Genomic DNA, 27,840 nt, shown 5'->3' with positions numbered 1-27,840 from the left:
CCATCATTCTAGGAAAGAAATTCACAGGTGAGAATTACCAAGTTTCTTTGGATCAGATTTTTCTGTACTCCATTAAAATCAATATCAACAGGGAGTTCCCGTCATGGCACAGCAGAAATGAATCTGACTATGAACCATGAGATTGTGGGTTCAATCCCTGGCCTCGCTCAGTGGTTTAAGGATCCGGCGTTGCCATGAGCTGTGGTGTAGGTTGCAGATGCAGCTTGGATCTGGCATTGCTGTGGCTGTGGCAAGCCAGCAGCTACAGCTCTGATTAGACCCCTAGCCTGGGAAACTTCTCATGCCGCGGATGCGTCCCCCAAAAGACAAAAAGACAAAAACAAACAAACAAACAAAAAAACAAACCCAACAAATGAATAACAACAACAACAACAAAAAAGAGTGGTTGTGGTTCTGGTTGTATGTAATGTATACTACAAATCTACTGGTTCTTAACGGGGAGGAACAGAATTCCACCCCCACCCCCACCCCCAATCCCTGGGGACAGTTGACAATGTTTGAAGACAATTTTGATTATCACAACTGAGGCCTGCTATTGGCATTTAGTGGGTAGAGGCCAGGAATACTCCTAAACATCCTAGAGTACGCAAGATAGTACCAATCTGCTCCCAGCAAAGAATTTTATGGCCCAAACTGTCAATAGTGCTGCTGTTGAGAAACCTTGTCTTGACTGATATCCCAGAGGCAGTGGCTTTGAACCATCAGCCACATCAACATTTAAGATAGTCTGTGGAATAGTTTAACAGCTGAGGGGTATACCTAGAGGGACTACCACCTTGAATATATTACCTAACAAATCTGGATATAGCGCTAAATAAAGAACTGGTAAATCAAAATAGTTGTTTGGTAGCTAATTTGCCAATTATAAAAAGAAAATTTTACATTACTGAGTCAACCAGACTAATAGTTTTCTTTAATCACAGTGAGTCTAAAAATATGAAATTATGGACTATGCAACATTATCCTGAAACACAGGTATTTTGAAACATTTTATAAAATGCAGTAAACACATTCTTTTAAAAAAATTTTTAGCCCAAATGATGTTTGAAGAATTAGAAGTCATCTTTCTATGTCAGATTTTTTTCTTACAGTTCATATTTTCCATATGTATCACCAGCATTTACTCTCTCATGCAGATCACAGCAATACACTTCTAATACTACTTCTCTCTGAAGACAAATCAGGTGAAAGCTAAGTGTTTAACAACCATTTCTGTACAAGAGTCATTTTTAGCTAAGGGAACAAAACATGAGCTCTAAGGTAAGTGTGAAATTTATTTTTTAAATAAGCTACAACTATTCTGCAAACATTTAACTCAGAACCACACCACTGTTAAAGCATATTGATTCCTTAAGAAGGGAAGAACCCACACAAATGAAACTTGAAAATGAAGAAAATAAAATATATAAAAATTATTTATATGGCTAAATTTCAAATATGTGACATTTTTATTTTTTAATGGTTACACTGTCAAAGGCAACATGTATATTTTTCCAATGAAAGAGGATGACTGAAATTGACATTCAGGTGAGCATTTGGATACTACCAATATGATGTTGCACAAATTTACTCACCTCTGGAATTATTCTTGTGCTTTTGAATTTTATTTTGATTAGTGTTACCAGAATTTAAAATGTACTGAGGGCCTTAGAAAAATGAGCTTTTATTTACTCCCACTCAGAACCCAGAGAAGTTACCTCTTAGGCACTTCCTACAGACTAGGAAATCCAAGGTGAAATAACTGGTTTAGCCACTAAGAGAATGGACACACTGATTTCTGAGCTGCCAATATCTTTTCCTCTCCTTTTTCTCATTTTAACTTCTAGATTTAGCTCCGAAACATTTGCTCTTTCTTCCATAAGGTGAAATGCTAGGGTCAGAGGGTTAGTGGAGAGTAGAGATGGTTTTGGGTTTTCATAGCAGTTAAATTCAAAACTGTTAAATATATCCTACCAAGAGATCACCACTGAAAATTGTTTCTACAACAAGGCAAAGGAAGAGATTTAAATATGGGAAAAAAAGTGGAAGGAAACAACAAGGCTCTGGCATTGTAAGAGTCAGAAAAAAAAAATCTGATTTCTGCTTTCAAGAAGCCTACAGTCTTATTCTAGAGGGAAAAAAATGAATTCCACTTAAAATAAATGAAGAACAACAAAAAAGTACAGTTAATATAACAATGGGTGTTACAATGGGTAGAGGCAAAATGCTGTAGGAAAGCCATATCTCTTACATATTTTCCAACTCAGAGAGAAAAGACAGTGGGTCAAATCCAAAGTACTCTAGTTTTTGATATTAGTTTCATAATACAGCTATAATCCCATTACAAAGAACTTCAAGGAACTCTTTGACTTTTTTTTTTTTTTTCCCTGGCCTGTAGTTTATTGTCTGAAGTATTGCTTGAAATACCCAGCTCTAAGCAGAGATGTCTGCTCTAATGGTATTTGTTGACCTGTGTTAAGTTAGGGTCAGCTTGAATACACAGAGATGCACACTAAAGGGAACCAGTTAGATTGTTTGTGGTTAGGCTTGCATTATTTTTACAATGCTTTATTACTTCTAACCTAAAGATTAGACATTATCTTCAAATAATCTTGTTATAGATGAAACTATAATATTTATTAAAGTTACCTCTGTAAAGCCCCAAATGGGTATAGCAGAGGTGGATTTACTATGAATTTAATGAACTTAAACTCCAGGGCCCCTCATTGCACAGTTCCTTCCAAAACACTATACTTAATTGATAATCATAATTGCATATTATTTTTCTTAAGGAGGGTCCCTCAAATAATTTAAGTTTCTGGTAAAATATTGATCCATTTTGGGTATAAAATAATCTTGAAGTAGTTAAACCTAACTATCTTGAAAGGCCAATTCAGAGAAGGATACAAAATGTGCTCTTACAAGGATATATAAATTACACTTCCAAATATACCCCTCCTATTATTGCTGCCTTCCTCTCCTCACTGTCCAGTAAAGCATAGATGCCATCTTTCCCACTGCCTACAATGTTTCTAGACTGTTTTAAATAAAATCTATCTGTTCAGTAAATGGGAATAAGCAGTGTTTAAAAATATGAAAAATTCAGAGACAGAAGTTAATTTCTAAGGGTAAAAAAGTATGTTTGAAAGACGAAACTTTTTTTGTATAAACACAAATAATTATTATTCATAGCTAAGGAATATATGCATTTGAGAAAAGGAAGGACTGGAAATTCTCTCAAGACAACTTACAGTAGCCCCACTGAAAAGTGTGCTGAGTTTACGCAGAGTGTGGGAATTTTTACCACGAGCAGTATCACGTGTCTGTTTTTCTGGTTTCTGAAAACCCCAAATAAATCCCACAAGCACCTCTAAACCCCACCATGAAATTCTGACACTTCTGAGTAAGAAGTTCAGAAGAAAATTAAAAACTTGGATTGCACCATGTCTGGGTACAGTTTTTCCTATAATGCCTTGTCCCACTTTTTAAAGAAAACATAATAAATATTAATTCAAAAAATGAATGAAATTACCCCAAATGGAATGCTAAACTGAAAAATAATAGTTAAATTGTTCATGGCTATTTCCTGCTATATTTTTTTTTCTCTCTCTCTCAGAAAGGGAGTAAGAACGTTTCAAATAAAAAATGTAAAACCCATCCCATCCCATAAAGGGCCCACTCACGTAAACAGGAAACTTATTAAAAGAGCTTTTCTTGGTTTCCTGGCAAAGCCCACTTTTTATTTTGGTGGCAGCACCTATTAAGTAGAAGACTCTGTGGGGAGGGTGAAAAATTAAACATTACAATTCATCAGGCACCTGTTGAATTAGAGTTAGTCGATGAACTCGGTGGCCAGAGGCAACAAGGCAGCACTTAAATCAAGGAACATCCCTGCTGTATAGATGATGGGCTTCTCTGTCGAGGCATCACAAATCAACCTGAAGTTCCAAAGGAGCCAATGGACTCCGGTCTATGCTAGGGCAAAATGCTTCACATGTACATCAAACTATTTTCTCAGTTCCTTTACATTTAAATACTGTTTTATTTGTTTTTCTCTCCCTTTCCCTTTCTGGGAAGCACTGTAGCATAATGGAAAGAGTATGGGTTTTGGAATTTGAAATCTTGGTGTCTAGTCGTGGCTCTGCCAAATACTGTGGCATGTTGCCTTCCCAAGCCATCATTTTGTAGAATGAGAACTAACAATTCTTCCTTAATCAGCTCTAGTTCCTCAAAGCATGGCTAAGCATCACCTGTCTCAAAATCACCTGAGATAAAATACAAACATCAGGGCCCTTTCTGATTCTCTGCAAGCTAGAAAGTCTTGGAATCTGCGTTTGAAGCCTGCTTCCCAAATGATTTTTGTACACACTGAAGTTTTAGGACCATATCTTGACTGAGTCAGCATTAAATGAAACCATGTAGGTGAAATTTATCTGTTAACTGCAAATCAAGGCATGTATGCTTATCTTCTCTCATTAGTGTTATTTTCCAGGGTCTCTCAAAGCACCAAAGCAAGGACACAGGACCATTTTCCCAAAGATTTTGCTTTGAGCCATTTCTGCCATGCCAACAGCATTCTGCTTTATCTTCAGTTAGGCAGGTAGGTTCACTGGGGGTTAGGGAGGGGCAGAGCTGAGAGCTTTGACACAGGCGGGGACTTCTGTAGAATGTCATTTATGTGACTATACCTACCCCACAGGGTGATATAAGGATTAATTCCTATTTGGTAATTTACTGTGTGTAAAAGGCCTTGAGCCCCTTGGAGGAAAGCGCTATATAAATGTAAAATAATAATTATAATAATAATAACCTCAACTATTTAACTGATCAGTGAATTAGCCAGAAGATTTAGGCTGCCAAGGGATAAGGCTGAAACCATTATAAGTAGAAACATTTTACATCATCATATCTCATAACTGTTATCACAAGAAAGGGAAACAAAGGGTGAAAATTAAGATAAATCTATGTCCTCCACTGATTTAAATGACAGAGGATCACTAGTAATGGTTCATGAAAGCCAGAAAATGTGAAAATGACAGCTGCATTGTAATTCTAACTCAGGCACACATCCTGAGATTTTATACACTTTGGTCTTTTATTTGTATAGAAACTATCTCATCAGTGCAACATCTAAAATTTAGCCTTATTAAGGCACTTGACTATACTTTTGCTCAGTTGGAATATATTCATAATTCACCTCTATTGGTAGGTAATGGTTTTCCTATCTGAAAAGCATTGATGTTATTCTATGAAGTTCCAGGTAATATTTGAATCAGTTGTTTACAATCAACTTGATTCCTAGGTATCTTCTTAAGAAAACTAGGGAATTTAGGAAATTAAAATATGTAGGTGGTAGAAAATATTTTGGTATATAAACTTGTATGAATTCAACTGCCCTCAGTTCATACATTATTTGTTTTATTTACTAGATTCATGCAGACCCTTCCACTAAAAGCTCAAGGGGCTAAACCCAGAACTTTCATATACTGAACATGAATCACTTCTTAAAGCACAAAAAGCAAAAGAAAAGGCTATAGAAATCTTAATGGGCAAGCTTCAGATGGTCAAAAGCAATTGTTTAGTTACTCTACTTAGCTATGCATCGTTCAAAACACTTTCTAAACCGGGCAAGAAAGGTTCTTTTGTGAAGAACAGGCTTTGGGGCCTTGGACAAGTTTTAATTCCAGTGGTTTTATAGCTCACACACACAGTAGTTTCGATGTGTATGTAAAGAGGTACTGTACTTCCATGCAACAAAGTTTGCAGTTGAGTATTGAAAAGGAAAGGGAAAGAAAGAAAGCAAGGAGAGGACCTGAGAGTGTGGTATCTGGTTCTATTTTTAATGATTAATTCCTAGCCTCAAAGATATACATTTTTAAAAAAATCCAAAATGAGTATGTAAAAATAGGTGTAGACTGAAGTAAATGACTATGGAAATAAAGTTAAACAGCATAACTCAAATTATCTTATAAATACTAAAATTAAGTTTTACTCTGAATGTAAGGAAAGAAAGAGAAAGAAAGAATAAAGACAAACATTTTTTAAAAAAGAGTTTGCAACAAATTTTCTTTGTCTGAGGTAGTAAATGTTAGGTATGCCTTTTGATTTATAAAAAAAGTCATGAGATACCTAATCCCCAACATTACAAAATATTCTAAATGTGATGTGTGTTTAAACACACACATGCATAAATACACATGCGCATGCACAAGCATGTGCGCACATATAATCAAAATCGTGAGCGTTCTAGTATAGCTTTCCTGCCTTGAAGGGCCTCTAAAAGGGCAGAAGCAAACACGTATCTGATAAACTGTTTCTGCTGGGGTCACCAGTAGAGAGCAAATCTAGTCAAGTGCTGCCAATAATCATTTCTATTACAAATATTTTTAAAATCCATCATTCCTTGACAGAATTTTTTTTCCTTTGGCATAGCTAATATGGTGGCCAATGCCCCTGTCTTTTAGTCACATTGGAATTTCTTGCCCTTGCATCACAAGCTCAGCTGTACTCATCAAAGAGGAAAAGCTGACAGCATTGTCTGAAAGACACAGCTTGGGATAATTGCTCCTTGTAGTTCCCCTGTCAATGAATATTATCATATTCTTCTCACGAATAAGGTTACTGTACTTTTTTTTTTTGGATTTCTACACACTTAGACACTAAACACATTACTGTTCCCTTAATGAAATGGACTAAACATGACAGTGTGAGATGTGGCTCAGCATTCCCAAGCTTCTGTTTTAAAGCCTCTGTGTCCATATTTTTAAAAATAATCTTTGTCTAGAAGAGGTAAAAAAAATGACACTACTTTTTAAATTGATACTACTGTTTTCTTCAGAGGGCTGAGAGGTATTGATGAATAGGCACAAAGCAAAGCAAAGACAAATACATAAGGCTATTATACATATACTCTCTTACTGAATTTCTTTCACCTAAACATACAAATGGAATCCTTTGCCATAATGTGTTTTCTTTCCCATTGTGTTAGGCTGAAGCCCATGTTAGTTCGTGGTCTAAAAGAAAAACCATGCTTTAAGTTTGCTAATGATCTACACTTTTGAAATATTAGCTTTTCTTTAAATTTTAAATGCTAGCTCACTAAGAAAGGAAAAAATTTCAAAGTATCGCAGTCACTAATAGCAAATCGCAGCAGCAACAACAGCAATAATGATACTAACATCAACATTTATCAAACTCCTAAGATGTCCAAGGCACCACTATTTTCACAGGTATTGACTCATCAGATGTCATTAAATCTTCACAATTCCACCATGTAATACGATCGGTACACCCATTTTATAGATAAGAAAATAAGAAAATAAAGGCACAGGGAGATTAAAGATTTATGCAAGATCACACAGCCAGTAAATAGAGGAGCCAGACTTGGCCAGATGATGAATGGCTGGTCCCATAGGTCCAGTGCTCCTTACTTCCCCTGAAGCGTTTCCCCAATTGGTCAGCGATCAGTGTTTACTCTCCTTCTGGAACACTTACACATTTGTTGGCACGTATTCTATTTTGAGTAACACTAGTGGTTAAAAGCTCAGGATCTGGAGTCATATATAAGGGATTTACTCCAAATATCAGCAGTGCCTAACCCTTCTGCCTCAGTTTCCTCCTGTGTAAAACAGGAATAATAATAATACCAATTTCCTGAGTTGTTCTGAGGGTTTTTTTTTTTTTTTTTTTTTGTCTGTTTTTGTCTTTTTCTAGGGCCGCTCGCAGCATATGGAGATTCCCAGGCTAGGGGTCCAATCGGAGCTGTAGCCACCCGCCTACACCAGAGCCACAGCAACGCGGGATCCGAGATGTGTCAGCAACCTACACCACGGCTCATGGCAACGCCTGATCCTCAACCCACTAAGCAAGGCCAGGGATTGAACCCGCAACCTCATGGTCCCTAGTCGGATCCATTAACTACTGCGCCACAACGGGAACTCCTGAAGGTTAAATTGGATAACCACATTGAAGCTCAAAGGATGGTCAATGCTTAATAAATTACTGAATTTTATCTCTTAATATATATGATCCCCTTCTCCAATTAGACTGTATTTCTTTTCAGAGAAATTATCAATATGTTTTGTTTTGTGTGGGCTTTACAATTGCTTAATACATGTTTTTGAAATCCTAGATGTTCTAGGCACCAGGGAAATAACCTGTATTAACTCATTAAATCTTCATAACAATTCTATCAGGTAATATATTTATTTATCATATTATAAGTAATATAATACTTATACCAATATCAAAATTTAGTGAGTACTTACCATCTGCCAGGAACTCTGCCAACGGCATTATAGCATTATCTCATGTAATTCTCCCCAGTTCTCTGAACTAGGGACTTTCAAAATCTTCCCTTTACACAGGAGAAAACCGAGGCTCATGGAAGTCCCACAGCTAAGTATTTAAGAAGTGTGAACCTTTAACCACAATCCTATACCACCTGGTAAAGAATGAATGCTAAGGTAAGTGTTCAATAAATATTTGGTCCTGATAATGAATCAATTGAATTTTTAATTATTGCTGTTAACAGAAAACTGTGTTTAAAGCAAATTAATGCAGCCTATCCAATATCATTCATTCATTAGTTCACTATTAAAAAGAGATTACTGTGTGTGCTAAGGTACATGCCAAATACCGGCAATAAAAAGAAAATACTATGGGTCTAAAATTTTCTCATCAAAAGCAATTAAGGATTTAATATAATTTCACTTACCATCATTTTCTATGTCAACTCTTGTAAAAATCAAACTTCTTTCTCCCTTTCCCTCCCTGCCTACTCTTTCTTATTCCTTCTTTTAAAACCAAGTTTCATAGTATTAAATTTATACAGATTTTTGCCGATTAAGAAGCTTATATGTCAAGGCAAGGAACCATTTTAATTATGTTTACTCTTCATTTTGAGGATATTTCTTTTTCATATCTGACAAAGACTTTTGAAGTGACTAAAGAAAGGCAAAGCAACCTGATTTTAAAAAATTCTTTCATGTACAATCTTTTGTCTGTAATATTCTCATAATAGCTTAGAAATTTTAAAAGAAGGTTTTAGCTGTTTTTGTTCTTTTCAAATTGGCAAAATTTGATTTTTTTTCTTCACATGTTTAGATTACCTTTAAAATCAACAAATAAGAAAATAAGAACATATTCAATTTTAAAAATACACTCTTCATTGGTGCCTTGGCATCATCAACTAATATCAGCACTATTCTGAAAACTGTTTTTATTCTTTAAAAAAAGAGTTGAAAATGCACACATAGAACTCACACATAACCAAGCCTACTATCTTAAGGAAAGAAAAAGTTTAAGGACATCAAGAAAGCATCACCATTGCTACGTAACAAACTCTTCAATCCGCTAGCAGATGTTGTCAATACTTCTTTCACCTCCACACTGAAGGTATGGGTGGTATTTTGTCAGCGATTTTAAGAGATATCTACTTAAGGGTTTAGGTGGATAATTCTAAAGTCAGTAGTCTTCAGGTATACTTTGCAGAATCATTACTTCTTGTGTATGCTTTAAGTTGTATTGAATTGATAATTTCAAAAGGAGGGATTTGAGTAAAAGAAAACTTCCTGAAATTCTGTCATTAAATGGTTCAATTATGCTGAATTATTTAAAATGTAATGCCAAACATCATATGATATCACTTATATGTGGAATCTAAAAAACAGATACAGGAGTTCCCATCGTGGCTCAGTGGAAACGAATCTGGCTAGCATCTAGCAGGTCTGATCCCTGGCCTCGCTCAGTGGGTTAAGGACCTGACATTGCCATGAGCTATGGTGTAGGTCACAGACGCGGTTCAGACCTGGCATTGGGTGACTGTGGCATAGGCCAGCAGCTACTGCTCTGATTCAACCCCTAGCCTGGGAACCTCCGTATGCTGTGGGTGTGGCCCTAAAAAGACAAAAATAAAAATTGAAATTAAAAAAGGATACAAATGAACTTATTTGCAGAACAGAAACAGACTCACAGACTTGAAAACAACATTATGTTTGCCAACCGGGACAACTGGGAGAGGGAGGGATGGATTAGGGGTTCGGGATTGGCATATACGCACTGTGGTATATGGATGATTGGCTGACAAGGACTTGCTATATAGCACGGGGAACTCTACACAATGTTCTGTGATAAAATATGTGGGAAAAGAATCTGAAAAAGAATGGATATGCGTGTGTGTACAGCTGAATAACGTTTTACAGAAGAAATTATTACAACATTGTAAATCAAATATACTTCAATAAAACTTTTTTAAAATGAAGAAAAAGAACAAAAACTCAAAAAAAGTAATACAAAAGAGGAGTATTTTACATTTATTTAGATTGTGTAAGTATAAGAATGACCTTACCAAGTTAAATTCATTAATTAAGAAACATTTATTGTGCAGCTACTATGTGCTAGACATCATAACAGACAATGAAAACACAAAGAGCAATGAAGTTAATCTGAAAAACAGTAGGGGACATATAGATGGGACTGGTGAAAGAGAACAGAGATGAGATAATAAAGTGATTATAATCATAGCTGCCATGAGCTGAGAGCCTATCATGTACTGAGGCAAGGCAGTAGATGCTTTATATGAACCACTTCACACCAGTGCTGCAGGATAGGTATCCTAATCTTCTTACAGATGAGAAAGCAAGTGATTAATGGATTATAAAGGGTTTTGTAATGACATACACAAAAATTTAAATTTTATTTTATGTGTAATGAGGAAGTATTTTCAAGGTGAGAAATGCTGATATAATCAAATTTTTGTTTTAGAAAGATAACTTTGGTTGTTGCATTCATTTTCAATATAGTACAACTTTCACTGGCTGAAATATCCACCATACAAGATATGACTTTTTTTAATGGAATTGTGTGATTCTGTAACTTATCCAGAGTTCATCATCAGTAAAACCCAGTACGAATTAAGTACTAACTGGTTTCTGGAAAACATAGATTGAATATCATCTTCTTTTTTTTTTTAAGTCGCCTTTAATGATTCCCATTAATTAATAGAACTCCAATGGAACTTCATTCTGAGATATCCATGGTCTGCTCCTGAAAACTGAACAGCCTTATTTCCCACTAAATTCCATAATGCCCTAAAATCTGGCCAGCTAGTCTCCTCAGCATTTCTGAAACACACCAGATTCTAATATGGCTTCCACCCCAGTTTTCCTGATGTTTCAACAGCTTAGGCTGCCATATTCTTTCTTCTATCAGGTGAAAACCTTAATAATTCTCCAATATCTACTTAAAAGATCACTTCCTTTCCAAAGTTTTCCCTTTCACTCACCTTAGATCAACCACTTTTTTTATCTCCCTCAGCATTTTGCCTGTCCTTCTACAACAGCACATTTTCATTCTGCTTTAAATTGAAGCTGTTTGTTTCTAAGTCTCCTCCTTTTGGAATTTATTTGGTAAACAGCCTGAGAGTATTGGCCTTGACTCTTTCATCCAAACAAAAAAGGGAAAGAAGCACAGTGTACTGTATACTTGGCCAAGTAATGATGTCCAAACTCTATACAGTCATAAGCAATGCTCAATAACCATTGGATGAGTAAGACAGAATCATTCGTTCAATCATTTACTCATTCACCTTTTCACTCATTCATTCAATAATTCTATATGCTCATAGATGTAATGAGCTAAGGCTGCTTTATTAAAAAAGTTTTGTTTACTTGAATAAAAATTGTTTACAAATCAACAGGCTAAGAGACAGAAATCTCTATAATGACTATTATTGAATCAAACAAAGGGACATCTGAAGAGTACATAGCATATGAGAGTCAGGAAAACTTGTGATAAACTGATAATTGCATCAGCTCACCATTTAACATCACTGCCTCTGTACAGCCTGTAAGAATTTATTGATTCTCTCAAACTAATGCGTGAATGCCTGTGGTATCAGCAGAAGTATATGAATTACCTGCCCAGAGATACAAGTTGTTAAAACAAACCAAACAACTTCATAGCAACACAAGGGAGAAAAGACTAACATTTACAAAAATATTGTCTAGGCAAGGTTGTAGACTCCAAACATATTATCTCATTTAAGTCCTCATAAAAAACACTAAGATGGCTATGATAGTTATCCATTTAAAATAAAAGCATAACCGAGAATGAGAATCTTAATTCACAGAGGCCACAATATTAGGAGGCTGGAGAGCCTAAATTAAGAAGCTTAGAGACCTTAGACTTTTCCACTTATATTACATTAATTCTTCTTAGAACCTACTTCTAAATCAAAGAAGGTGAAAATAATGCAGAGTTATATTTTAAAAACAAGATATTTTTTAAAATTATATAAAATATATAACAATCCATGGGAAAGTGAGACTTTAATGTTAGTATCAAAAAGTAGGGAAAAATAGGTATTATTTATTAAGCACTTACCATTGTTATAAACATTTTGATTATTCACTCATGTAATCCTTCCAACAATTTTTTGGAGGTGAGTGCTATTACTTTTACTGTTATCACTTTGCAGTATTGAAACCAAGCCAAAGAGAAGATGATACACTTTCCCTCAAAGTCACAAAGCTAGAAAGTGGCTATGTAGTCAGACTTTCCTGCCTATGGCCCACAGAATTTAACCATCACGCTATACTGCTTCTTTAAGCTGGTAGGTTATTTAATGTGATGGCTTGAATAAAGTTCCAAGCACAGGGCTATTTCCATCACATTGGAAGTTAGGGCTTCTGCATGTGAACTGGGGGGAGGGGGGACGTGGGGGGCATGAACATTCAGTCCATAAACAGTACTTCTCAACCTTTGTCATGTCATGGCCCACACAGACTGCTTGCTTGCTGGGATAAACCCGGAGGGATTTAAAGCCTTAGAGGAGGCTCTGCTGGGCTAGATATGACTAACCCTTGGAGCTCCAGTTGCCACTAGGTCTCCCTGAGGGGATCAATAACCATCCCACACAGTTTGGCAAACTACACACTGTATAAAACCACAAATTCTCCAGAACACAAATAGCATCAGCCATTATAATCACTGTCTCAGAGTGTCATTTTAGATCTCTCACAATTGAGCAGATACTTTTCTGGAAAACACCACTAGTGTGGAAAGGGGTTTCCTAGGAAGTTGATCAATAATCACTGCAGAAAAGATGCAAGTATTTAGAAAACTATGCTGAAGGCATAGTACAAATGCCAAATATGTCCAATTTGGAAAAGAGCAGATCAGGGAATTGACTTTTCTTGAAGACAATGTTTCTTAATATTTATAATTTTATAGTTCTTCAGGGGCCAGAGTGAATGTTAAGAAAGTAAATGGAAATCACCACTCCTTCCTGAAACACATACTTTTTTTTTTTTTCAGACAAATTCGGTAATTTTCAATAATTTAATCCTCCTAGAATAAAAGTTGAAGACATTTTTCTAAAAGTAGAGACGTAAATCTTTTTTTTTCCATGGAGGAGTACAGCTAACATGCAACATCACATCTTTTTGTACTCTCATGGAGCCAAAATAAACTATGTGGAAAATCAAAAGCCCTTTTCCAGAAGGGTCCTTCTTCTTCCATCCAGACTGGGATGTTGGTTACAAAGAAGGAGGTTCGTGGTGTTAGGGTGATTATCTTGGTCACTGCATGCTAAATGTAACTTTTAAATGTTCGTGTCTTGGACACAGAGATGCAAAAAGAGAGTTTTGAACACTCTATCTCATTGTTATTTGTCTTCTGGAGCCTCATTAATCTCTCTCACAGAAGGCAGACTCTTTCCTGGTGAGATTATAGATATAGCAGGTCTTATAGTTCTGTCTAGAAAACAGACATCAACAGGACTTCACTATGTCTCATTCCAGACTAGATTCACATAATCACAGCAACAGATAACCCAAAACAAGAGTAATTCAAAAGTTTGTTGAATTTAATCAGATACTTCAAATGGTGGCAGATACTGCCACCATTCCCACAGTACTACTCTGAGGTACTCAACTTTATCTTTCCCACTTTATGTGCAAGAAAGATGCTATTTGGATTCTAACACATTCTCATGAATTTACCTAGGGTTATTTGAAATTTATGGAGTACAAACTACAGTATTACTCATTTTATCCCATTTAACAAAGCACATTAGAAAAAAATGTGTATGAGTATTTATTGCAGGGACAATCTTGCATTTGTTTTAATTTGATTTTTAAAAGAATAAATCATATATAGATACTTCAAAAATTTCTTTCCTTTTTTTCTTTTTTTTCTTTTTTTGTCTTTTCTAAGGCCACACCTGTGGCATATGGAGGTTTCCAGGCTAGGGGTCTAGTTGGAGCTATAGCCACCAGGCTACGCCACAGCCACAGCAATGCGGGATCCAAGCCACGTCTGTGACCTACACCACAGCTCATGGCAATGCTGGATCCTTAGCCCACTGGGGGGGGCCAGGGATGGAACCCACAACCTCATGATTCCTAGTCAGATTAGTTAATCACTGAGCCATGACAGGAATTCCTACTTCAAAAATGTATTAACAGCAACATATCTATAGTAACACATCTTACTTGACTGAAACACACCAGTATTTATTACATTACTGGAAATAAAAATCATTTTGTAGATTATGCATTTATTCATTCATCCAACAAATATTAATTGAGCACCTACTGTGTGTTGGGGCAGTGCTAGATATAGGAGATTACAGATGACTAAACAATGGTTCTCCTCTAAATAGTACAATCTATTGATGTGAGCAAGTAGGCTTCTATCTAGCTTTGGGAATCAGGCTATGAAATGGGCAAAAAGTCAATGGGAGTAGTATACAGTAGAGAAGAAGATGCTGTGAACTGACTGATTAAAACAAACAAAAAAATCAGACTACCTGTCTCATTTGGGTTTCCTCCAAAGAAGAAGAGTCTGAGACTCGGAATTAGGTGCACATGGTAATTGGGAAAGTGACCTCAGAAGGCAGGAGTGAAGGAGTGATGAGAATGAGTCAAGGAGGAGCACTGACAATAATAAGGGTGTATCAAAGAGGCCACTAGCAGTGTGACTTCATCGGAACCGCTGAGACTTACACATAATGCTTCCAGAAGTATCCAGCTAAGGGAAATGGAGGCTGAAACTTTTTTTTTTTCCAGATCTGTTCCTCCTTTGGTTGAGAGCTGCCACCACAGAGAATTAAGCTGCTAATCTAGCTCCCCATTCCACTGTAGACTTACTGAACTCTCCCAGCACTTGAAAAGGCCCTGGGGCAAACTGTGGAAAAGACCATTGAGGCAGGAGTCTGGACTAACAGAGAACTGCTTCAGAGTGGCCGAAACTAGAGGTGAGCTGCGGGATAACTAGAGAGGGCTCAACACACCTGCTAGAGCAGCCCATAGAGGTTCCTGGGGGTGTGGCACAGTACGTGCAGTCTGATCTAGCATAAGCTGATCAAAAGGATGGTTTGGGACAAGGTTTAATCAATTATATTCCACGTAAAATGTCTCTGACTCCTGCAAGAAGCCAAACTTTGGGATGACAACCCTGACACTGTTCAGCTAAGAAACAGTAGAAAAATGGTAAATTGCTAGTTGGCTTACCTGATTCTCTGGCTATGATGTCAAGATTGGACTCTTAGGAGTTCTTAGGAAAATGCTGACACTCATTCAACAATTATTCTCTAGGAGTTCATATATATCGATCTCCCTGTGTTTCAGGAGAGAAATCTCTGAACTCCTTTAGGGAGCTTTTCAAAAAATGGTGAAACATTTTGTGATGACTGGGCCTATTGAAAATTTCCTGTTTTTTGTCATGACTGGGCCTACTGAAAATTTCCTGACATTCTGAATTCATGGCAATACTATCTGTGCCATCGTAGTTGGTTTGTATTTTGTTTTGTTTTGTATTAAAGTAGAGGAGAAATAGGAAAAGGTTAAGGATTGCATCTAAATGTATTAAGCTTGAAGTCTTTCAACTAAATGAGAAGATTTATAGAACGTTATTAAGACCTTTAAGCTTCTATAAACATTTCATCCTTGACAATATCTACTTTCATTAACCCTGTCCAAGTAGTTCCTTTGTTACTGTAAAGCTGAAGGTGAGTTTATTTTGCAATTTACCATGCAGCATAGGAGTTTTCTGGAGAATTTTGGTTCAAGGACCTAGATCACAAGGTTAAACAGTAAGATATTTTTATGGTTACAGGAGAAGAATTTATAGACCCTTCATCCTTCTATTATAATGTATAAAGGAAATGACTGTATTCCTAATCCCTAGAAAATGTGGTTGTGGTGGTGGTGGTAGCGTGGGTACATTATGATCCCTTATATGAACATATGTAGCTTCCCTTTGACCACGAGTGGGCAAGTCTTTAAAAAGTTCTAGGGGAGTTCCCATGGTGGTGCAGCAAAAATGAATCTGATTAGGATCCATGAGGTTGCAGGTTCGATCCCTGGCCTCGCTCAGCGGGTTAAGGATCGGGCATTGCTGTGAGCTGTGGGTGTAGGTCACAGACGAGGCTCAGATCCAGCATTGCTGTGGTTCTGCCATAAGCTGGCAGCTATAGCTCCGATTAGACCCCTAGCCTGGGACCCTCCACATGCTGCCAGTGCGGCCCTAAAATGACAAAATAAATAAATAAATAAAAAGTTCTAGGGAAGAAAAGAGCCCCAGGGACCATTTAGGTTCCGTCAGTGAGTTCCATTCTGAGACATCCAATCCAGTTGCACAGAAACTAAATGTCAATATTTACAAAGCTCTTTCCATTTAATATGCCACTTCCTTTTCCCTTTATGCTTTTTCTTCCCCTTCTCCTTCCTCCCTTTTTCTTGATCCTCTTCTTCACCACTCCATTTGCTCTCATTCTTCCCAAGCCTAGTAGTCAGTCCAGTCTGTTCGTCCTGAAAGAGGCTTCAGTGATGGAAAAGAAAGGGCCTCAAACAAAGCCATCCTCTAAGACAGGGAGCTCTGGAGGGTGGTGGATGGTGACTGGGGCCAAGCCTTAGGGCGAGAGTGCTCTGCTCAGGCCTCTGAGGCTCTCAACCCAATAAGCCATTAGGTTTCCACAGGCTTGATGGCTGTATCAAACCTTGTGATTTCAAAGCTTTCCTGGGCTGACAAGGACTTGCTAATTTCAAACTTTCTAACCAATTACAATCACAAAGAACTCTGGACAATAATCAGTGAGCAAAGTGAAAGTGCTAGGGTGGAGCGGCCCTCACAGGTTTCACTCTGCTGCTCTGCCCCCGGAATGTGCAGCTGGGACTCAGTTCAAGGAGTAAATAAAAACACAGGACAAAATACAAACGTGCTCAATGGGTTCCTCTTGCTGTCTTGTTCCCAGTGGTGGGGTATGTAGGAACCCTGTCCTGCATTTAGCCCATTAATTTCTGATGGTGTTAATTAAAAAACTTTTGATGCTGGTTTGAATGGAAAATACCTCAAACAGTGTTTTCTTTATTGAAATACCAAGTTCCAAGTCTTGGATTATTGAGTTAAGCTCTGCCATAAGTGAGACCAACTTAAATGCTTTTCATACTATCTGCTTTGACGAATAATAATCATAATAATAAATGAAAAAGAAACAGTTTAGATTGAAACTCCCTTATTTTAACTTTTTTTTTTTTTTAAAGGACTAAATTGAAAATCTGGGTCCCTGAATGTGGAACATATGATTTTAAAAAAATCTCTTTTCAAATCCTTACAGAACATTCAAATAACCCAATGTTCCAGGACCTGAATTTTTTATATTTTAAAATGGGGAAAGCTGCTTAAAATAAGTGAATCAGCTGCTAAGTGATTTCTCTCTGTCTCTTCCCCTACTCTCTCTTTCAAAAGGCCGAAAAAAATGCTTAAAATGGTGTATGCAATTGATATATGCTGCTTAAGAAGCTTAATATAATTACCGAGGACTCAGACTTTCTATTTAAAAACAAGATAGGCAAGGGCAATAGAACATGAGTTGTGAATATTCATCCCTCATGAGCTGTGGGAAATGTTTCTAAACGTTTATCCACTGAGCAAGGTAAGGGGTACAAAGCAGTTCTTCATAGATTTCTCTGTCCTCCTAGAAGCCTAGGGAAACCTGGGAAATCCAGAGAGCAGTGTAAGGGGATAGTGTGACAGATGCTGTACTGGAAGCGAGCAAGTAAATAAAGAGTACATCTCTGCAGTCCAATGCTTTTGTGAAGTACTATGCATACCACCAAAACATCCTGATTGGTTTCTAAGACTCTTCTCCAATTTTATTTTATTTTTTTAACATTTTCTCCCTTATACCAGGGCCTGAAGCCTTGGACATCTAGCGTCAAAGGCCCCAGAAATGTCATCTCACAGATGACGTCTTTTTTTTCCTCTTGTGCTTTCATATACTTATCATTTTCTATCTCCTAACCTGTTTATTCACACTTTTTCAGCAATATCATCTGTATTCCTGAAAGACCACAAGATTTTCCTTTCCCCTCCTAAACACTCTTGTCCTTGTTTTGATCTATAGATCTCTAAAGAGAATGAAGTTCTCCATAAAAGCTCAGCACTTTGGCAAATCTCCTTTCTTTCCCTCCCTAACCGCAGGCCATATTGACCTCACCCCTCTTAGGAAAGTTTGCAGATTTGGCCTCCCAGCCTGATGGGACATGATAGTGATGCTTCAACAATAGGGCCTACAATGACAACAACATAACAGAAAACACTCACTGTAAAGCATAAGGCAGTCCAGGGGGACGTGTAGGGCAAGAGAGCTAAAATTCTAAAAGGGAAATAGGCCTGAGCAAACCCCAACATGAATCTATTTGTTCTTAAAATTTATGATTTTTTCCCCCAGAGAAAACCGATAGGTGATATTGTCTACAAAGAACTAGTAAATATAAATTAACAGATATGTAGAAAATAAGTGCACTTAATGGTTATTTCCAGCTGAAGTGATTTTTTTTTTCCTAGAGACCAAGTTTTTGTTAAACTTAATCCTTATTCTCTTCCCTCTCCAGCAGCAGAAACATCTGGTCGGTTTTAGATTCCCCTTAGATTTCCAACTTCAAAGGGAATTATAAAGAATAACAAATTCATGTACGGGCACTAAAAAAAAAGTAGAGCAGCAGGAGAGAATGGTAAAAGTGTCCTTATTTGACTGCTAGTGACAGGCGCCACAGGCACAACTATGAGAAAAGACAAAGGCAAAATCATGGGTTGACAACCAGAGTTCCTGGAAAGGACTGAATCTTTGGTTACATGCAAATGGCACAGGGCTCTGACAATCTATAAGATTTCTCCTTGCTTAAGGGGAAAATAAATAAATAAAAAAAGTAGAAGGAATTAGAAGGCAATGAGAAAAAAAAAATAAAACAAAGAAATAGGTTCACATGTACCTGTCATATAGTAAGCATCAATAAAAATTTGGTGAATGGTAATCTGGAAACAATCTTAAAGATTCATTTAACCTCTGGGTTTTTTATTTAATTTGCAGAAAACCACTTGAGTTCTGGTTCTATAGGGGGCAGGATAAGCCATCCCAGAAATAATACAGGCTCCTAAGAATCCACTAGACCTATATCATGTCTTCATAAAAGATTAGATCTTGAAGGGTCTCAAAAGTAGTCTGTTTCTTCCTTGTTCTGGATCCTTACCAAAGGATGGCCAGAAATTAAAGTCCCACCTGAGTGGAGGAATAGAGTTTGAATGAATTGTTGATATAATAACAGTTGTGCCAAGTTGTGCTTGACATCACTTTATTGGACTAGATTTATCTTTCTACTGTGTCATTTTCTGAGCAAAACTGAAACACTTTTTAGAGTGCAGGTCTTGATGTAATCAAACATTAGAAAATGAGAACAGTTAAAGAAAGTACAATCTTGTCATTATAATTACCTCTTACAAATAGCCTTTCCTCTTTCCTGTTTTATGTGCAATGTGCACAGCAACAACAATAAAAATAAACAAAGATATGATTAACCAATCAACTTGTTTGTGGACAAAGAGAGAGAAAGAGTTAAGGGCTAAAATGTCTTTGAATAATTAATTATACAATGCTTTAACCTTAGCATTTAGAGGTTATAGAGCTCCACATGACAAAAACATTAGGTTGATGCATAGAATGTCTGTCAAAAACTCAGCAAGAAAATTACTTTTGATAAAAAAAGTATACATCAACAGCACCTTAAGAATATCTCATGGAATAAGATAGGACAAATAGAAGGAATTCTCTCTGGAGCCTAGCATGGTTTGCTAATGGGGCAGTCTCCCCAAAAGAAGACTATCTCCAAAAGAAGTTTTTTATACCATAGACTGAGTAATCTCTAGTGGGAGGTAAACAAATGAAGACTCCGCAGCATTTCCAATGTGAAAGGACTGAGCTAGCTGCAAAATCATCTCCTTGAATATCTTTGCCTTGAGTGGAGTTTTCATCCTTCTCTCACCACTCCAGGTAAGGCAGAATCACTAAAGTTAATCTCAGGAAAAGGATGCCACAATCCCCATCCTCACATTAATTGTGCATGATGGTGTATTATATGCGTAATAAAGTTTATCCAGAAAATACGACAACTTCTTTAAACATGGGTCTGATGATATGAACAGAACTTTTTTTTCCCAACTATCTGTATTTAAGTCTCAAATGAAAATCCGGGCTTGCTAGAGGCATTCACAAAGGATTCCTTGCCCTATTTAAGCGTAATCATCCAGACGTGATTATGAACTAAACTAGAAGGAAGGAGGTAGAGAATATGGAACATTATTTTATTCAAAGGCATGTTGTTTTATAACAAGGATTGAATAAAGGCCAGACCCAAAGGCCAACAATAAGAAAATGCCACATGCAGACACCGAGAAGCAAATGCTACCATTAATAATAATAATAACAGTAATAATTATAGCTGTTATCATGATGAGATATTTAAGATTCACTTAGGTATAATACTGGAGGTAGAAAAAATTGTAAGCAAACTTAGGCTTCTCTTTACAAGTCAGTTTATATTCTAGGTTTATGACATGAGCTACATAATCCAACATCACAGGTAAGAAAAAGATCAGGAACAAGTGAAAACTTATGCCTTTATTTCAGTCATTGTGTGGTCAATGCCAATCTAAAAATAATGATGGAAAGTTTAGCTGTTTCAAAATATGGGTAAGATGGGTTATGGTAAAATACCGTTGCAGCTTTAAAAGAGTATGGTCACCAGCTCGCACCTATCTTTCCTTAGAATACCTGCTTCCACACCACGCCTTCAGATGCATTCCTGACCTTTTGAAGATATTTTAATGATGGTAATCCCAGGCCAGGAAAAAAGGAGAAAGAGAAATAATCAAAAGCTGTGGGGGGAAAAGGAATGAGATGGAAAGAAAAAGCAGTTTTATTGTTTACACCATCTAGTCTGGCAATTTTTACAGATGCTTTCTGTTTGCTTGGGATAGTTTATTGCTTATGCTATTTCTTTTCTTTCTTTTTTTTTCCATGTGTTTTCCTCTTCCAACTTTGTTGGAAAATATTTTGTATGTGTCCATACTGTAAACCCTCATATTTTTCTAGAGATTTAGTGCAGTGGAGAAGCTCTTTTTTTTTCTTCCCCAAGGGTTAGGCACATCAATATTCTAGCTACTCACTTTCGAGGCCAATGGAAAATGTGCTCCTAAGATTAAATAGACCTGAGTAACACATAAATCCAGTTTATACTGATGCAGGATGTTATGCAGTTACTCACATCCTGAATCTCTGATGAGTGGAATACACCTGTTGGAACAGTCACTGACCTGCAGGTCAACAAGAGCGAGGCAGGACAAACCCCTCACAACTGGTCTTCTGTGGATAGACAATTCACATGGAGCATTCCACCTCGTGGCTCTGGATGTAAAGGAGCTGGTCTAGACAGGGGAAGCTGGCCCAGAGAGGGCTCTTTAAATATTCTCAGGATAAACCTGAGTAATACACAGAGGCACACAGGCAGTGAATGCTCTTGGGTTCTGCAATGAACCATCTTCCTTCACCCCCACTTCCCTAAACATAGTGCTTTTTTAAAAAAAAATAATTCAGGCTATTAGTGTATAATTCTTCCCTTTTTGGGCTTCCTAAGTGCCCCCTTATGTTTCTGCCAATATACCTTAAGAAACTATATATTTTTAAATGCAGTATTACATTTGGTTTAAATCAGTTCACCATATTTATTTAGGATGGGCTGGCTGCAGCCACACTGGACTTCTAAGTTGTCAGAGGGCTTTGTTCCCCTTTCACGTCAAATATGAAATTGTATGTAACACAGCACATATCCAATAATGAGAATAATTAATGCTGCATTGATCTAGCATGCAAATTATTATCCCAAATTTGAGTCAAGTTAAAAAAAATACCCCCCCCAAAAAAAGTTCATTCAAGAAACCCAGACAAATCTGTAAAATGTCTACACAGTTAATCAAACTGCCCTTTGGCTTGCAGTATGACTAAGGATCCTACGAAACATCAATGAGATTTTATGATTAATTGCTATATTTTGGAAAATACGATGACAGTATATTCAGAAGAAAAATACCCCTATATACAATCATTAGAACTATTTATCTGAATGTTTTTAATATTAACATGGAAAAAGGTCTGACAGGCCCGAAATATTGATGGACTAAATGCTTGATGACTGGAGTTCACTTCAAAATAACATGGTGGTAACATGGGAAAATGATAGGCCATGAATCACTGTGCAAGCTGGGTGACATGAGAGTTCACTGTAGTAATCTGCATACATTCATGTATTTAAATTTTTTCATAATAAATTTTATTTTATTTTATTATTTATTTTGCTTTTTAGGGCTGCACCTTCGGCATATGGAGGTTCCTGGGCTAAGGGTCAAATTGGAGCTGAAGCTGCCAGCCTACACCATGGGCACAGCAATGCCAGATCTGAGCTGTGCCTGCGACCTACATCGCAGCTCACGGCAATGCCAGATCTTCAATCCACTGAGCGAGGCCAGGGATCGAACCCATAACCTCATGGTTCCTAGTCGGATTCATTTCCACTGTGCCACAACGGGAACTCCCCATAATAAATTTTAAATGTATACTGATTTGAACTTTCATTCATTTACTCATCATTTATTGACTGATTCATTTACTTTTATGTGTAAGAAATTTTGGAAACAAAAAGTGAAAACAAAACAAAACAAAAATACTCTTGTTGGACACTTAGGTTAAGCAAGCTATTCCTCTTCAGAAATAGTATATATTTATTTAAAATGATGTTTATAAGGACTGTGTAATTACATGTAGAATTCTTAGGTTAAATTTTGAAAGTAGGACATAAAATTATATGGAAAGTACAATTATAGTATGTTTTAAAAAATACATCCTCAGGGGAAAATGAGAGTAAGAAAATATATCAAATGGTTATTAATGATTGGATTTAAATTATAGAAATAATTACTTTAATTTTTCTTCATTTTACTCCAATGTGTTTTTCCAAATTATTTTTAATAAGCATGTATCATTTTAAAATGAAAATAAATATTTATTCATTAGTGGATAAGATGTGCTCTCCTTTCCCAAGGAGCTTTTCATTTACTAAAACACAGAAACTACAAACATACAGCATTGGCCTGATAGTTTAAATCTTCATCCCTAGAAGTGAAATTCACCCAGAGGAAAAGAAACATCAATACAGATTTTATCTGATCATAGAAACATGAAGAGCTTTCTGTGTGTTGGATAGAAATAGGGGAGGAACTGGCTTCTTTGCAAGCCAGAAAGAGTGTGAAATTCAGGCCATTTTGTGATGAGATCGTTTTTGCAATGAATGCAAAGGGAATGACAAATAAAAGTTACCAAATGAGTCTGTCCCTTGAGCTCTTGACACTCAGACTGACATGAGTTTCTTTCTGGGCAACATAACAAGTAAAGCTTTAGTGGGAGTGGGAAGGGAGAGGGGTTACAATCCTAAAGCCTTGTGCCCTTCACTAGTGAGAGAGATAAGTTCAGAGAGACAGATAGATGTGCAACAGAATTAGAAATAAAAATACAGAGATAACTGTGGATTATGTGCAATGGATATGGAAAGTTTCTGTAAGAAAGCTATCTGTATTACCCAAGAGATTATTTTCCTCATTTTATGCAAATTCATATACAGTAAAGTCAAGAGTGTTAAGTTTTAAAGGTTTGGATGAATAGGCTGTTCATGACTAAACAGGCCTGGCTAGAGCCAGGCAGACTGCATTCAGATGCTAGGCAAGTCTCCCCTTCACTCCTCCTCCCTCTCTGGTGTATTTGCCAGTAGGTTTCTGTGCAGGTCAGTCTCTAGCAAACTCGACTCTTTCAGGATCTGACTTGATGATGCTCTACCAATATGCCCTCAGTCCTGACCTGCACTCTCCTCCCAGCCACTGAAATCTCAAGATTTCTAGAAACACCGAATTTTGAAACTTTATAGATTCTCACTAAAAGACACATAGACCTCAAAGTTGCAAACCTAGGCTCTCTCTCAGCTTTGGGGTAGGTCCTCTTACTTGGCCGGTTACATTGTTGGTGGTGGGGGGAAGTATGGTTGTTCATGTCCCCATGCTTGTGGGTATACACTAGAGCAATCATGTCTGATTTTAAAACTGATCCAAATGAATCAAATGCATTTCAAATTTGTAGCATTTCATGGAATAGTAACAGGTAGTTCAAAACATCATAAAATATGTTTGGAAGGTTTTGTTTGCCTAAAGCCAAAGCATCCAGTGTTCCACATGGGAAACATCAGTGCCCCATTTCATCACATCACCTCCTCTGTCCACTCAGGTATCTCTAGGAAATACACACATGCCTCTGGAGCAAGTCCTTTGAATACTTCACCCAAGATAGCAAAATCACTGTGAGAAATCTGTTGAAATCCATGACAACAGGTTCTCAAGATCACACTTCTTATTCTAAATGATGGTATTTCAAATGAACAACTAGAATATGAAATAGGTACCCTTCACCAGTGTCAAAATGCATTCTGTTCAAGAGGTGGTAGGCTCAACACATCTTTAGGTCTAATTCTTTTTGAGTTTGGGAGAAATATACTTGACTTCTTTGCACCTCAGTATTTTGGATCACTGTTTAGAGATGGTGAAAGTTGCTTACCAGACAGCAATGTTGCGAGGAATATCCAGTTAGTGACGGTGAAACATTCTGAAATGAAAAGAGTACCATCAATGTTAGGCATTTAATAAATGCATGACAACATTACAATCACAGAAAATAGCCCATTTACTTCTCACTCAGGATACTGATATACTGATAGTATATAAAAAGTAAAGGATGCTCCACTTCAGGAACAAAAATACATCTGTGCCCTAAGAAAGTGCTTTTGTAGCTGCCTGTGTGTTTAACTTTAAGGCTCGAACCAGTTGCAACCAGTTGTGAATGACTTGCTGCCTATTTCTGTAATTCACTGTAACTTGTGTTGAGAAAGTTATGTTTTATGGTTAATTATCCATGGTCTGTTTAAAAAAATAAATCAAACCATTGTGAACCACCAGGATTTGCAGCTCCATTTGAACTTTACTGTACTTTTGATTAAACATTTGGTAAATAAAAACAAACTGGTTTCTCCTTGTTTTGGGTTGTTTGTTACTTGTGTTCTAGATATAAATACTGTGGCAATGGTGGTAGAACAAGCTATGGATTATTTACCCCTGGTTTCATGAGTTGTGAGTTACTGGCCTTATCCTCTTTCATGAGTAGAAATAAATGTATAGCATTACATTCCAAGTCCTGTAAAGCAACTGCAATGAGTGAACTGAAACCTTTTAAAACCAAAACCTTTTATGCTAAGTCACAGAGCAACAAAACAAACTCCAAATTAACATTTAAAAAGCTTCTCTTGTAGAGCAACAAAATCCCCAAATATTATATAATCTGCATTTTAAAAACTGCTTCCCTAATGAGCAGCAGTCTATCAATAACTCCACATGCATGTCTTTTCACTGCTTTTATAATGGAGACACCATAGGTGGTTTTACCAGAGATCACCTCCCACCCCTAATATCACCACCAGAATGAAGCCTTGAAATAACCAGCATAACTTAAGCCAAAAGTGATTTAGAAAGATCAGGAATTATAGTAGCTAAAAGTAATGAAACACTATGTAAAAGAATTCTGTGTGAAAGTTGTCTGTTGTCATCATCCTATGACCTATATAAATAAAAGAAGTCTAAAAAACAATTACCTAGGGAAAAAGAGAAAAGTTAGGATTCAAAGGACCCTGTGGCAGAGTGTAAGGGGAGTATATTTGAGACCTAGAATCATGTGGATGTAACACATTTGCAGATGGAACTTGACCGGGATCACCAAGTTGCCTTGCTCAAAATTATGTTTTTTAAATGATCCAATGATCTGTGCAGCACTGACCATTGAAAAGGTCCCCTAGGAAAGATATAAAATTTCTTTCTGCAATTTGCTGCTTTCATAAAGATAAAGACAGGCTAATAAGAGCTTTCTTATAAAATGGATAGTCTGTCCCTTGCTGAGGCTTGATGAGCACCACCGTATCTGGTTTCATCTTACCCCTTTATTACCAGCATGGCTTACTGCTTACCTGCACAAACATTATGAGGGAACAGCCACTACAGCTCACCAAAACATGGTAAATTATTTATGAAGCAGCTACTATGTGCCAGGCACAACTAGAGTGATTCTTCTTGAAAAAGTAAGTCAGTGACTGAGGTTCTTGTTGCAATATTTAAAAATATCTATTACTACTGCCAACAGCAACGAGAAACCAGGTTAAAAGAGTTTTGAAAGACCTCTGAAAAATTAGAAAAATGTTTAAAACTTGTCCTAGCTTCTTGCACACCCTGGGAATAGAAAGTTTAGGCATTCCAGCCCTTCTGAAGCCCAGATTCCATACTGCGGGTGAAAAACTGGAAGTAGCCTACATGTTCCCAGGTCTGTGGTTACAAGTGAAAATGAAGGCTGAATAGAATCAGTTGGCATTCATTGGGTGTTGAAAGGTCAGTTCTGCCCTGAGTTTGGTTCAGAAAGTGCAAAAACCCATCAAGATGGAATTGGAAGCTATTCCGATAAACTGAGGCAGGAATAAAAGTCCTCTTACTCAAAGACATTTTCCTCTATTCTTTGCTAATCAGATGGCTCCAACTATTTTTGATAATCAAGAAAATGCTCCTGTACAGAGGTCTAAGTTGTTTTGTTTTGTTTTTTACATCCAGGCAAACCCATGTGAAAATATCAGAGTATTCTAAATGACTCCCTGTATACAGAACCATACACCAAAAATAAGTGCTTGGCTACGGATAATTAATCACATTAAAATTAATTATAAAGAAACATTTTACATGGTGCAAAATTCATTTTGATAATCAGGTACACACAACCAAAACTGCCCATTGGAATCCACACTCAGCTATAACTCACGAATAGGGACACAGGAAAAATATGAATATACGTGTGAATATCCTGCTTAAAGACGAGAATATTCTGACGAATTTTCATTATTTTTCCACAAACAAATTTATCTAAGCTACAGGTTCTTCCAAGAAAAAAAATAGCTGAAAGGAAATGTATTTGTAAAATACTTTAAAAAAACATATGCTAGCTTAATCATTATTCATATTAAGACAACAAAAGATGTCCCAGTGTCATCATACATACAGATATATGATAACCCTGATGATCTCATTCAGTTGTCCCAACAGAGGGCCACATATTAAGGCAACAAAACCTGAAAAACCAGACCAAAAGCTCCTGGCTTTGATTTTTATCTTTCTGCACAAGAATTTTCCATACAAAAGGAATCTCAAATTCAATAGCTAACACATAAGAGAAAGTTAAACTAGGAAATAGCCTGAATCTTTTTTATAAAGTAAAGAAAAAAACTCACCTCCTACCTTCAGTAAAAACCAAATGAACCAATTTCACAGGGCCATACCATCTAGAAGTAAAGCGAGACCTAAAGAATGATACTGATCCCA

The 27,840-nt window shown here is 36.8% G+C and overlaps 1 protein-coding gene across 29 annotated transcripts in view; it reads right to left on the bottom strand.

Annotated features, from left to right (window-relative positions):
- ZBTB20 (zinc finger and BTB domain containing 20) overlaps positions 1–27,840 on the bottom strand; it is an 812,500-nt gene that overhangs the window by 343,329 nt on the left and 441,331 nt on the right. For 28 of the 29 annotated variants that reach the window (XM_021071270.1, XM_021071266.1, XM_021071296.1 and 25 more), the window contains one exon: positions 24,992–25,039. The gene's annotated coding sequence lies outside the window, so the exon portion shown is untranslated. Of the gene's footprint in view, positions 1–9,860; positions 10,153–24,991; positions 25,040–27,840 lie in introns of those variants that run through there. The other variant, XR_002338133.1, reaches the window with a different exon arrangement.

Source organism: Sus scrofa, chromosome 13 (genome assembly GCF_000003025.6).
Source record: "Sus scrofa isolate TJ Tabasco breed Duroc chromosome 13, Sscrofa11.1, whole genome shotgun sequence".
NCBI lineage: Eukaryota > Metazoa > Chordata > Mammalia > Artiodactyla > Suidae > Sus > Sus scrofa.
The sequence above is the reverse complement of the archived record's forward strand: the minus strand, read 5'-3'. Positions and strand labels throughout refer to the sequence as shown.